Source organism: Gracilinanus agilis, chromosome 4 (assembly GCF_016433145.1).
Source record: "Gracilinanus agilis isolate LMUSP501 chromosome 4, AgileGrace, whole genome shotgun sequence".
In the NCBI taxonomy this organism is placed as follows: domain Eukaryota; kingdom Metazoa; phylum Chordata; class Mammalia; order Didelphimorphia; family Didelphidae; genus Gracilinanus; species Gracilinanus agilis.
In genome coordinates, this window is record NC_058133.1 from 473755260 (window position 1) to 473768919 (window position 13660).

A 13660-nucleotide genomic window follows, 5' to 3' on the forward strand; every position below is an offset into this window, starting at 1 on the left:
AGAGTGGTAAGGACTAGGTAGTGAGGATTAAGAGACTTGCCCAAGATCACACACACACTAGGAATATATGAGCTCATATTTGAACTCATGACCTCCTGTCTCCAGACCTGGCTCTCTATCCACTGATCCACCTAGCTTCTCCCTACAATATGTTTTCCACATAATTTCCAAGGGAATATTCCTAAATTTCAGGTCTGATATATCACTCTCCTGCTCAAGAAGCTTCCATAACTCCCCATTATCTTTAGGATAAATTTAAACACTTCTGTCTTATGTTTTAATTCCTTTATAACCTAGCTCTAGTCCATCTTTCCTGGATTATTACATATCCTCTTACATATACTATGCCCCAAATAATTTGACCTCCTTGCTGTTCCTTGGTCACAGTATTCTATCTTCCAAATCCATGCTTTGCAGCAGCTTCTCCCACAGCTGAAATCTTCTGCCTTTTCTTCTCTCCATTTATATAGCTTCTATTACATGCCAGGCACTATACTTGACAAATATTACCTTATCAGAGATTCACAACAACCCTGTAAAGTAGATGCTGTTCCTCTTTTTTTACAGTTAAGGAATCTGAGACAAAGAGAGGTTAAGTGACTTGCCTGCTTGGAAATATCTGAGACAGGATTTGAACTCAGGTCTATGGTAACTCCCAGCTAAGTGCTCTATCCATTGTGTCATCTAGCTGTCTCCTGAAACTTTTGGCTCTCTTCATGGCTCATCAAGTCTCACTTCCTTCAAGAAATCTTTCCTAAGAGGCCCATCATTAGTTCTATCCCTCTTTCCCCCACCACAGTATATTAATTTTGCATATATCCTGTATTTACTTATTTATGAATATTTGGTATCAAGCAGAATTTGGGTTCTTTGAGGGCAGAGACTTTCTTACTTTTTTTGTGTGTATCTGCAAAGTCTAATCCACAGTGGATAAGAAAATGGATCTCTGATTTCACTGATATAGGGAATCCCTAAGGGAGAAAACTCCCTGGACCAATGCAGATCAGTAGCTTTCCTACAATTTATAATCTTAATAAATTGGCTAGAGTACAAAGAAATTAAGTGACTTGCCTTAGATGGTACAACCAATATGTATCAGAGGTAACATTTGACCTCAAATCTTCTTGGTGTTGAGATTAACTGCATTGTACCATGGCCACTTCTACCTGGCACATAGTACGCCTCTTAATAATAAAAGCCTTGATTGGCTGGTTGATGGTTGATTAGGCACCATGCTAGATGTTGGAGATACAAAGACAAAAATGAAAAATTTGAGATTCTACTCCAACTGAATTCCTCAAACTCTGAAACTGATCAACTTCCTATCTCTTCTTCAGTGGTGTGATAATAAACCATAGTTTGATGATATAACATCATCAGTTATAAATTAATCATTTATGTTTTAAACAAATTTAGCCTTCACCTCATTACTTGTAGGAGCTTACTTCTTACTGAAAAAAAAGTACGAAAATAAATAGATATAAAATGCATACTTGGTGACCATGCAAAGTTGAGTATTATTGTTCAGTCATGACCCCATTTTGGAGGTTTCTTGGCAGAGATACTGGAGTGGTTTATCAGTTCTTTCTCCAGCTTATTTTCCAGTTGAGGAAACGGAGGCAAAAAGGATCAAGTAGCTTGCCCAGGGTCATAAGGCTATTAAGTGTCTGAGGCTTGATTTGAACTCATGAAGATGAGTCTGCCTGATTCTAAGCCAGGCTCTATCCACCGCTCCAGAGTAGTAGAGCACTAAACAGGGCATATTAGGAAAGGCTTTGGACAAAGTAAAACCCTTAGTGGGATATATAGAGGAATTGGTCTGAAATCTTCAAGATGGATCAGGGGTGGAATAGAGCATGGGGAACTATACCTATGTACAATGAACACGAAACTAGAGATTATTTACTTAATTTCTTTGTCATTGCTTCTATTGCTCCTTGAATAAAGCCAGAAATAAGATGCAAGTTTCTTATTTCCTAGTCCAGTGTTCCTCCATACATTAATCTGTGTTATCTTTTTGTGAGCCTGTAGTTCCAAAGGAAACAATTTCAAGCAGTCGTAAGATTAGTATATAACCAAAGACCGGATCATTCCTTTCATTCCACATACCACACACCATAGTTCATTTTTTGGGGGAAATTCCTTTCCCTTCTCACCTCCAAATAGAGGACCAACTCTCACTTGTAATGATTTTTCTGACATTTTAGGTCACAGACTTTCAGAATTGAGGCTGTGACAGCCAGATTTGTGTTCTCAAGAATGTGATTTTGGTAGCTCTGCAGAAAATAGATAAGAGTGAGGAGACACTGAGAGGTCACTGAAATCATCGAGGCAAGAAATGATAAAGGTCTTGAAATCGGTTGGTGATGGTTATGTGAGAGAACAGAAATGGGCAGATGCAAGATGTATTGTGGAAGTAGAATCTGCAAGATGTGGCAACAAATTGACTGTGAGGGGGTCAGGGACAAAGAAGAATTAAGAATTGCTCCAAGGTTGTAAATTGGAGTGACTGACAGGATGATGGTGCTCTTAATAGATACAGGGAAACAAGGAAGAGGGTAGGATTTGGAAGAGAGAGAAAGAGAATGATTTCTGTTTTGGATACTGAGAATTTAAGATATTTATGACACTTCCAATTGGTGGTGTGGAACTGAAGTTCAGGAGAGAAACTAGGACTGGATATTTGGATCCATGTGTCATCTATGCAAAGAGGAGAGTTAAACCAATGGTAGTTGGTAAGATCACAAAAAGAAGAGAACCCAGGATGGGGTTCAGAGTACACTTTACACACACCAAGGTGGTCCCTAGATGATGGTAAAACAAAGGAGACCAAGAAGCATCCAGACAGGTTGGAGGAGAACCAGGAAAGAACAATGTCATGGAATCCCAGGGAGAAGTGTCTAGGAGAAAGGGATGATTGACAGTGTAAAATGTTTCTGAGAGATTAAGAATGAAAGGGACTGAGAAAAGGGCATTGGGTTTGGCAAATAAGAGATCATCAGCAGAGATTGAGATTTTCTTTTCTTTTTTTTGACATAGCCAATGCAAAACTTTGTTTTGCTTAATTATACATGCTTGTAACTGGGTTGTTTGTTTTGTTTTGTTTTCGCTTTCTCAAGGTGGGGGGAGTCAATGGGAAGGAAAGATGGAGGATCTTCATTTGAAAAGTTTTTTTTTTAATTTAATTTAAAAAGAGAGATCATTAGTAACATTGTAGAGTGCCGTTTCCATTACCATAGTGCCTAAAGACAATCTCACATACACAGTAATCCTGTGACATGAAAAAGCTTTCTAATAAAGCTCTAAGCATATTTATAATTGTTTCATCTCATATCTACTATGTTTACTTTAATGTTTCTCTTTTTATCACTGATACTTTTTCTTTACAAACAGAGAAACAAGAAAGAATTATGCAAGTACCTGGGTCTTGGTCCAGAGTCATGCCCACCAACCTTTACTCACTGTTGTGCATCTCACTCCTACTTAGTAAAGATCAGTGATTGATGTAGGGTTATATGGCAATTAATAACAAAATCGATCAGACTCAAATTCTCCTCACATTTCCTCCATCTTTCTGCAATCCTTGTCTTAGAATAAAAGAATGCTTTAAGGGAGGTTACTGATGCATATGCATTTATAGATAAAGACTAAGAAAGGGAGATAATTGAGAAATGAATGATAGTTCTTTCATTTAAGGCAAGGGTTCTTTTTTTTTTTTTAAACCCTTACCATCTGTCTTAGAGTCAATACTGAGTATTGGCTCCAAGGCAGAAGAGTGATAAGAGTAGGCAATGAGGGTCAAGGGACTTGCCCAGGGTCACACAGCTGGGAAGTGTCTGAGGCCAGATTTGAACCTAGGACCTCCAATCTCTAGGCCTGGCTCTCAATCCACTGAGCTACCTAGCTGCCCCAAAGGCAAGGGTTCTTAAGCTGTGGTTCATGAATAGATTTCAAGGAGTCTGAAGTAATCAACTGCATCTTTTATTTGATCATTTAACTTAATGACTTCTGGATCATTTACACTTTTTCCCCAACCAAAACTTAGATTCCATCTCTGGAATCATCCAGGTTATTAACAGATGAGGTTTCATCTCGTCTGCACTTGATTTTAGCCAAAAGGCCAAGAAGCGATGTCATCTCATCTTCTGGGAAGCCAGGTCTCTACCTCAAAAACCATGTTGTATATTCCTCTCCTCTGCCCTTTCACCCTCTCCTTTGTGACTTCCCCAATAGAATGTAAGCTCCTTGAGAGTAGGAACTGTTTAGCTTACTTGCTTTGTATTCTGCGTAGTAAAGATTTAATGCACTGTCCCAGTTGTTTGTCTGCCTGCCTGTCTATCTATCTATCTTTTGTGACAAAGATAAAAATTGTTTTTACAGGAAAAATTATGCAGCACAGAACTTGGGTAGGGTTGGGGTAACTAGGGTCTTACCTTTCTTTCACCACTAGAGACTTTGTCCCCAGTTAGCAAGAATAAGTAATTAAAATAAGAAGCTGCCAGATGGCAGACTTCCTTCCCTGAACTGTCACACTTCAGGTGAGCTCTTCCCTAGGCTAATCCTGCTTCCATTCATGGCATCCCAATAGACCTACAAAAAGTTGGTGTCTCCCCTGTCCTCTGCAACAGAATTTTTCTTAAAAAGTTGATTTGAGGGTATTTCATACCTCTTGTTCTGGCCACGTTTTGTAAAACATGGGCCAGGTACCGATAATCACAAAGTTATGACTCCAATGACAGGGGAATTCTGGGTTTTCTGTCCAAAACATAAGAGAGGGAGGAAAAAACAAACACAGTGGGCAAATACACGAATGGTTATGGTACATCACAAGTCTCCCCTGTTTGCACTGAGTGGCCAACAAAACCATACAAAGAATCCACATTCCCTGACTATTTCCACTAATCTCCTGTTGGATTTGGAGTGTTTCCTTTTTAGCTCACGCCTTTTTTGGCTTACCATCTCTGAATGCGCTATTCAGAGTATTAACTAAAGTTGGGTCCCCAATGGTGAGGATTCTCAGCCTCTTCCAGATCTGTGACTCTGTTGCCTAGAATTCATATATAGAAAGACTCTCCTTCCCTTTTTAGATGATAAGCTCACTAGGTTGGGATATTGTTTTCTGCTCCCTTCTAGGTTCCATGTCTGACTTCATGTTCTATTGATGTCCAAATCTGTCCAAGAACAAAGGCAGAAATTAGGGTGCAGCAGGATTCCCTTCCAGGCTACTCTGCACATTCCTAGTCTCACAAGTTCTACCATCAAGCCTTTCTGGCCGATTTGCTTTTGCCTGAAGTCAGCATCCTGTCTCTGCCTTAGTGACAGGCTGTGTACTATTTCTGGGATCCCTCATCTCCACGTCTCCAAATCCTGGCTTTCTCTAAGACTCAGCTCATGTACTATATCATCTGGGGCAGGAGTTCTGAACTCGACATCCATGGATAGATTTCAGGGAACCTACGAGCTTGAGTGGGTAAACAATATTACACCGTCATTTTCTTACTAATCTTTAACTAAAAGTTAACATTTTCTTCAAGTATGAATGTGGAAAACCACTGAATGAATAAGCAGGACAATGCAAAACAGGACAACTTTTCCTGAACCTTTAGGTGTTACCACTCTGGAGAACAATGTGGAGGAAGTGGCACATTCTTGCTGTTGATCAGACTCCTTTTAGATTCCTTATCTTACCCCAATTTGCTGATAATTTTTTTCTTTTAGGATAGGACCATTTGGGGCAAATTTTTAACCTTTGAACTTTAGTCTCTTTATCTGTAAAATGAGGATGATAATACCACCTACCTCCTAGGATTGCTGCTTGATATTTTGCAAACACTTATAAATAAGAAGCTACCAGATAGCAGACTTCCTCCCCCCCCCCCCCCAATTGTCACACTTCAGGTGAGCTCTTCCTTAGGCCAACCTGCTCTCATCCATGGCCTTCCAGGGTCCCTACAAAGAGTTAGTGTCTCTTCTACAAAGAGTTAATGTCTGTCTTCTGCAACAAAATTTTTCCTACAAAGGTGATATGAGGGTATTCATTTTGTAAGTAGAATAAATTGTATTTCTAAACTTATTTATAAATAAAGGCTTTCAGCTATTCTTATTATGAAGGTCAGCTAGGTGGCACAGTGGAAAAAGTTCTGCGCTAAGAGTCAGGAAGACCTGAGTTCAAATCTAAGCTCAGATACTTATTAGCTGTCTGTCCCTGGACAAGTCACTTAAATCTGTTCGCCTCCATTTCCTTATCTGTAAAAAATGAGCTGGAGAAGGAAATGGCAAACCACTCTAAGTATCTTTGCCAGGAAAACTCCAAATGGACTTATGAAGAGTCAAACATGATTAAACAATAAAATTCTTATTATGAAACCAAAATGAAGGCTCAAGTTTTCTGACTCCCAGCTTGAAAGGCTCCAGATTTCCATTTTCCTAGGAGAAATTGCCTAGAAGTAAATAGTCCCTTCCCCTCAACATACTTAATGCTTGGACCTCACTGTGGGAGAACCCTGACAGTGAAATCTCAAAACAGCCTAGAGGAACAAAGCCAGTTTGGTCATTTGAATTGTCCTCAGTTTGCCCTGTAAAGGAAGATAATATCCCATGTGGTCAGTTTCTTTTGTCAATTATTTGCTATTGGAGAAGAAATGATTGGCTCATAAAAGAGCCATAGATTGTCATTCACCAGGATCCTGGGGCTTCTGACAATGGGCAGGAAGGCAGTTTCCTTTGGGCAGGAAGGCAGTTTCCTTCCTCCGGAGTGCTGAAACTAAGTGTTGAAATGAAGCACCTCTCCTCTTGGCAAACAGCTCCTTGTGCCATAGGTGAAACAGATGAGTGTTGGACATCCTACCAACCCCACCCCACTCCAGTCCCCCCAACCCCCTCCACCATCGAGAGTGTTTCTTCAAATTCTTTTCTGTAGTCAAAGATCTTTTTTGTTGTTGTTATTGTTATTGTTGTTTTTTGTGGGGCAAAGGATCCTGGGACCCAGGACCAAACCTGGACATCCTCCACTCCCTTTTTCTCAATGGTTCCCATGGAGATTCCCACCTCAGATATGGGACCTTGCTTCCATTGGCTCCCTGAAGCCTTCTGAGACTTGGTTATATTGTAGACCCCCAAGAGGGTCTACAATATAACCAAGTAGACGCCCAAGAGGGTCTACAATATAACCAAGTCTCAGAAGGCTTCAGGAGACTCTCCAAGAGACTGTGAGATCCCCTCCCCATTCTCCAACCTTGCCACTGCTCTGTACTTCTCAGTATTGCTGACTGGCCAAGGTGACTAGTTTCATGTAAGCTACTACTCAGGACTATATACTTAGCTACTGGCACACTGAGTCCTGGCCATCTAATCCCCAGTTCTCTGAAATGGCCAATTAGAAGGACAAAAGTGGCGGTCTCCCCAAGGCCAAGGCCAAGCTCTAAACAGGGATATAGAAACAGATATATACATATTGTATGGAGACCCCCCCTCCACCCTAAGCCTGGCCATCCCCACCTACTTCAGAGGCATCCTGGGAATGTTAATCAGACCAGTCCATCTCCTTAACTGACACCTGTCACCCCCTTTGCCCTCCCACATGTAGCAATGTGATCTCCAGAGCTAAAAAGAGAGAGAGAGAGAGAAACCCTTCTTCCTCCAGTCCCTAGACTCCATTCAGAGCTCCTGTCTGCCTCCAGCCAAAGGCTGCCAACACAGGGCCCATGGTCTTACCTTTGCTGCTGGCACTGAAACTCTTATATAGAGTGGGAGAGAGGGCAATCGGTGTGCAGAGACCTGCTCATTCCAGGAGTGAATAAGATAAGGAGGGGAGCTGGGAAGGGACAGACAGTTTTTTATTTGCTTGGGAAGTTATTTTTGCCATAGAATAAACCCATTGAGTCTTCTGCTGGTTTGTGTGAACCTAGTCTCTGACTTGAAACTCAGAAAAGTAGGGAAAATAGTGTCTGATGTCAAGCACTGGGCAGAGTCAGGGACACACGAGCTGTGGAACCAAGGACAAGTCACTTAGTCATTTGCAGCCTCAGTTTCTTTTCTTATAAAATGAAAGGATTAGATTATTTAATGTCTGAATTCTCTCAGCTCTAGTATTTTATGCATCTGTGAGTCTATAATGGGGGTTACAAAGAAAAAAACCACTCAACATTAGTGCTGGAAAGAATTTTAGAGGCCATATCATCCTCCTTTCATCTTAAATATAATGGGCTACAGAGCTGGAAGAGACCTTGGAAATCATCTAGTCCCACCTGCTCCCTTTATAGATAAAGAAATAGAGGTTTATCCCCTTGAAATAGGGGGTATTCAGTGAATTCCCCAAAGTTCCACAGGTGGTAGAATAGATAGAATAGAAAACTAACATGCAAATAAATCTAGGTCCTCTGATTCCAAAATCCATGTTCCGTCCTCTACACCAGAGATGCCAAACATCCCCAACCTGATTAAAATGTAAGTCGGAAATAGTTAAGAATATTAAAAAACAATAAAACATAGACAATGTTAATATGTGGTCTTCTAATACATAGCCCTTGGGGATCCTTACGTACAGTTTAGTGGGGCCCATTTCTATTTGAGTTTGATAGCACTGCCATACAGCATAAAGCTATCTCTCTATGAATGGACTAAAGTTTAGAATACAGAGAGGAGAGAGAGGAGAGGATAAAGAAGAAGAGAGGAAGGAAAGGAGAAGAGAGGAGAGGAGAGGAGAGGAGAGGAGAAAGGAAAGTGCATAATTATTATGGCATCTAGATGGCACAGTAGATGGAGTACTGGTCCTGGAGTCAGCAAGGCTGTTCTTCCAAAGTTAAAATCTGGCCTCAGACACTTACTAACTGTGCGACCCTGAGTAAGTCACTTAACCTTGTTGGCTTCAGTTCCTCATCTGTAAAATGAGCTGGAGAAGGAAATGGCAAACCACTCTAGTATCTTTGCCAAGAAAACCCCAAATGGGGTCACAAAGACTCAGACAAGACTCAAAATGACTGAACAACAGTTAATTTCAGTTAATCAGAAATCTCTTTCAAGCAGCACCATCACACAAATACAATACAATGATACTTGCTGTTCATGATAAAGATCTTGGAACACAGGGAGATCCTGAAGGGTCTTCAGAATCATCAAAGAGAAAGTTAATTAGGTTCAGCAGAGATTTAGTGTTCAATGTTTAGTTTTTATTATATTTGAATTCTCTGGTTTGTTAATATGCCTATGGCATTCATTCATTCAGCCCACAAATATTTATTGAATGCCTACGATGTCCAAGGTCCCGTGTCTTGCATTATGAAGGATACTAAGAAGGATAAGCATAGTCCTTAGCCTGTTACAATCCAGTAAAGGGGATTTAACAGAAATAACTCTTAAACAAGGGAGAATGTGGAACTACAATAACGAGAAGAGATATAAACTGCCATAGAGTTCAAAGGAAGGAGGGATCACTCCCTCTGAGGAACTGATACTTGAGGACCTTAAAAGGGAGGCAGGGTGGTTATTGATAGATTTGGAATGGAAGAAAGGAACTTACAGACAGAGGATACAACTTGAACAAAGAAAGCAAGGTGGGAAACCCCAAGGTATGTTCAAGGAGTAACAAGTTGTCTATTTTGGTTGTAGCACAAGGTATATGAAGGTTAGAGTTTTCAATTAATCTGAATATTTAATTAACTAGAATAGCTGATGCATTTCTCAAACAGGATGGATAACAAGATATACTGAGTCATACATAGAACGTCAGAGTTGGAAGGGACCTTAAAAATCAACAAGTCTAACCTTTATTCAAAGTATGATTCCTGTCTATAGCACCCCTGACAAATGGTCATCCAAATTTTTGAAGTCTTCCAATGACAGAGAGCTCATTATCCATCAAAGCAGACCAGTACATTTTTGGACAGCTCTGATAGGATTTCTCCACCCCACCTTAAATTGTGCTAAAATCTATCTCCCTATAATGTTTCCTCACTGGTCCTAATTTTCTCCTCTGAGGTCAAATAAGTGTAATCTCTCTTTCATATGTCTACCCATCAAATATTTGAACAAAATGATCATGTCTCTCTACCCTCCAAGGCCTCTTTCCCCCACAATAAATATAGTTCCAATCATTGCTTATCAATGATTCTCATTTTTTCCCCTAAAAGTAATTTTAGGGAATGCAAAAAGCCTGATGTGACTATCCCAAAAGATCAATGTTTGCTCTTGATCTACTAAGCAATTGTCTCAGATTTTACCCTGCTGATATGTTTTTCCCTTGGCTTCATCAAGAAAAAATATCCACCTTGAACCCTACATTGACTCATTCTGATCTAGAGAGGCTTGGGAGTCGGGTAATCACTGCTGGCTGGTGAAAGGGTGAGTGTACACCTAGCCATGAAAGACTAGTCTAACAAAGGCTCCTTTTGGAGAGCACCAAGATAACAGAAAAGGGTCTTCCTGATCTTTGGTCAGACCTTCGTGGAATCTCTGAATCTCAGAACTAGAAAAGAAATCAAGGGCTCCTTCCCCCAAAGTCCTATCTACTGTGTGCATGATCAGGAAGACATCCTCTACAACATCTTCAAGAAAGGGTCATCTGGTCATCAGTCAACGTGTAGTTGCCATGATTTTAAAAGGCAAAACCAAAAAAATAAAATACAATGGTCTGAATGTTCTATCTGGATATAGATAGCTCTAGATATATACACATACACATATGTATACATTTCATTTCTATATGGATTTATTTATATGATATATATATATATTTATACACACACATATAAATCTTTGACTGAATCACCTGGATTTCATCAATTGTACTGATATAAAAAGACAAAATTAGATCCCCCAAATCCTTTGCCCAGAGACAGGACCATTACATTAATTTTGTTATAGGACTGTTAGGCTTATAGAAGACTTTGTCTCTCAGAGCTCAGCTATAGATGGACTAGATTTTAATATACAAACTGAGGGACCTTCCTCCAGGACTAGATTCTTGTATTTGCTCTAGAAAGGTCTTAGAAGTGTACTTCCATCCGTGAATTTCAAACCCAGGAGTGGGTCTCAAGTGCCAAAGGAGAAAAGAAACAAATATCACTGAGGGACAAAACTACTTGCTTCATGTCTTTTTTCTTTAACTCATAAACTCCCAGGACTGGGCCTTAGATAGAGAGCTTAGTCCAACTTCATCATTTTGTAGTTGACTAAACTGAGACCTAGGGAAGTTAAGTGACTTATCCAAAGACACAAAAGTACCAAGCATCAGCAATAAGATTTGGGTCCAGGTTCTCTGATTCTATAATTTTTCTCTCTAATGTTCTATACCATAGGTCATAGCACCTAGTGTGCTCCATCTTTTGCCCAGAAATCGATAGTTCCTGCCAAATATTGAGGGCAAAGACTCAGGAATCATAGAATGTGGAAGTATCTAGGTGGCTTGGTGGATTGAGAGCCAGACCTTGAGACAGGAGGTCCTGGATTCAAATTTGACATCAAACACTTTCCAGCTGTGGGACCCTAGGCAAGTCACTTAATACCATTGCTTAATCTTTATCACTCTTCTACCTTGGAACCCACACACAGTTTTGATCCTAAATCAGAAGGTAACGGTTTGCCAAAAAAAAAAAAAAGGTTTTTTAAAAGAATCATAAACTGTTAGAGACTTAGGTGAGCTTAGAGGTTATATAGTCCAACCGTCTCAACTCACAAATTAGGAAACTGAGACCAGACTGGTCCAAAGCCCTAGTTATTAGAAGAATTAGAAATAGAATCCACATCATATACCAAGAAGCATAAACCAAATATCAGAATGGGAAGGGAATATTGAGGATATTTGGTCTATCCTCCTTATTTTGCAGATGAAGGAATGGAGACCAAAGAAAGACAATTACTTGGCAAAAAAGTCACCCAGTTGGTAGGAGAGCAGGGAGCAGAACTTAAGGTTACAACTGGAGGTAAAGATTCAAGAATCTTCTTATGTAATTGAACAAAAATAAAAGAAAGTTTACAGAAAGACTCAAGAATTACAGAATCATAGACTGTCAGAGCTAGAATGGAATTTAGAGGCTATCTAGTCTACTTACCTCGTTTTACAGATGAGGAAACTGAGTCCCAAAGAGGTGATTTGTGCCTGGTCACACAGCTATTTCAGAGACCCTTAATTTTTAAAAATTCCTATTGAAGTCCTAGGGGCGTCAAGAAACCTGGTGCCAAGCTCATTTTGTTATTGGTACATAGCCAAGGTTGGGGAAATGGACCAACAGGAGGAAGTTCAGGGATAGGGCATGGCCTCCAAGGTCCTCCTGCATTACACAGCACACAATTGAAAAGGAAACTTTCAATAGGGGCTGCTTTATGCTTCCTCTGCCTGGGTTCTGCTCAGTTTCTTTCCCACTGACTGCTAAACGGTAGGTTTGATTTTTCACCCGCTGCTGCAGCTAAGCAGGGACATAATACACAGCAGGAAACTAGGCAGGGAATATTTTTAAACCATCCAACATGCCTTAGGGGGGAAAAAAACCAAAACACTTTCATAGATACTCTGGAAGGCATTTCAAAAAAAGATTCCATGCCTAGAGGAAGCATCGTAAAACAGGCTCGACTTTACGTTTTCTAAAGAGACTCTCTCACTCAGCTTAAAATTCCCTGGATCTGAACTGTAACCTGTTTCTCAGATTGTGCCTCTCATTTGTCTTCTCATCTGCTAGAGGTAGGCTTGAACTTCAAGTGCCTCCCACTGTCATTTCTAGAGCTTCTTACAAGGGTTAATTTCTCCACTGGTCCACTCATCCTTTCACCTTTTTATTAACCAATAATCATAATCAACTAAGCATAGAAGAGATAGGGACAGAAATTCTTTTTTATGGATACTAGGAACACTTATAATTCTTCCTAGCTTGGAAATTGATTTCTCTCACCATTGGCCCATGGCTCATAATTCTCCCCCTCCCCAAGCCAATTTTGTTCTTACCTGGTTTTCTCTCTCTTCAATTTTTCGTTTTCTTCTTAATATTTTTTTCCTTCCTCCTCAAACGCTCTTCCCTGGCTTCTAATTGGTCTTTGTTCTTGTTCCTGTCTGTTATTCCTCTTTGACCCTCTCTTTTAATCTGTCTGTTTCTCTCCCTCCTCCCACTTCTTCCTACTCTTCCTCCCCCCACCCTTCCCCCCCTCTGTCTCTCTCTCCTTCTTGTCCTCTCTCTCTCTCTCTCTCTCTCTCTCTCTCTCAAACTTTTCTCCTCATTTAAAAAGTTATTCTCCCCTCCCCTTCTAGCTTCTCCTTCTTGCAGTCTCCCCAGAAGGAGATAGAACCCGCCTCTGACAGCTGGCCTCCCTGAGACCTTAGTGTGCACTGCTCTGGGTGTAAGCAGAGTGCACGCCTCCCTTAGGGCATGGGCAAGGCTTTCCTGGCTTTTCCTTTAGGCTAAAACTTCCTCTAGTCCCTATTACCCAAGACCCCTGCAAGTATACTTGAAGAATATTGGAAGCTCCCCAAGATCTCCCTCCTGGCCTTGTTCATGTCAATTTGTGAAAATGACACATTCTTTCAATATGCCGTTGTTAGTAGGCACCTGCTATGTGAAAAACTCCAGGCTAGGTGCCGAGAGGGACACAGAAGAAGCTGTCGATGAAATAAATCAATCAACAAACCATGTCTTAAAAGTATTCAGCATGTGCTAGGCACTGGATCAACAACTGT

General features: G+C 40.5%; 1 protein-coding gene across 2 annotated transcripts in view; it reads right to left on the bottom strand.

The window, feature by feature from the left end:
- Positions 1–13097, bottom strand: part of GJA5 (gap junction protein alpha 5) — a 38205-nt gene extending 25108 nt beyond the window's left edge. For both annotated transcript variants that reach the window (XM_044672551.1, XM_044672550.1), the window contains exon 1: positions 12935–13097. The gene's annotated coding sequence lies outside the window, so the exon portion shown is untranslated. The remainder of the gene's footprint in view (positions 1–12934) is intronic.
- Positions 13098–13660: the final 563 nt, after the last annotated feature.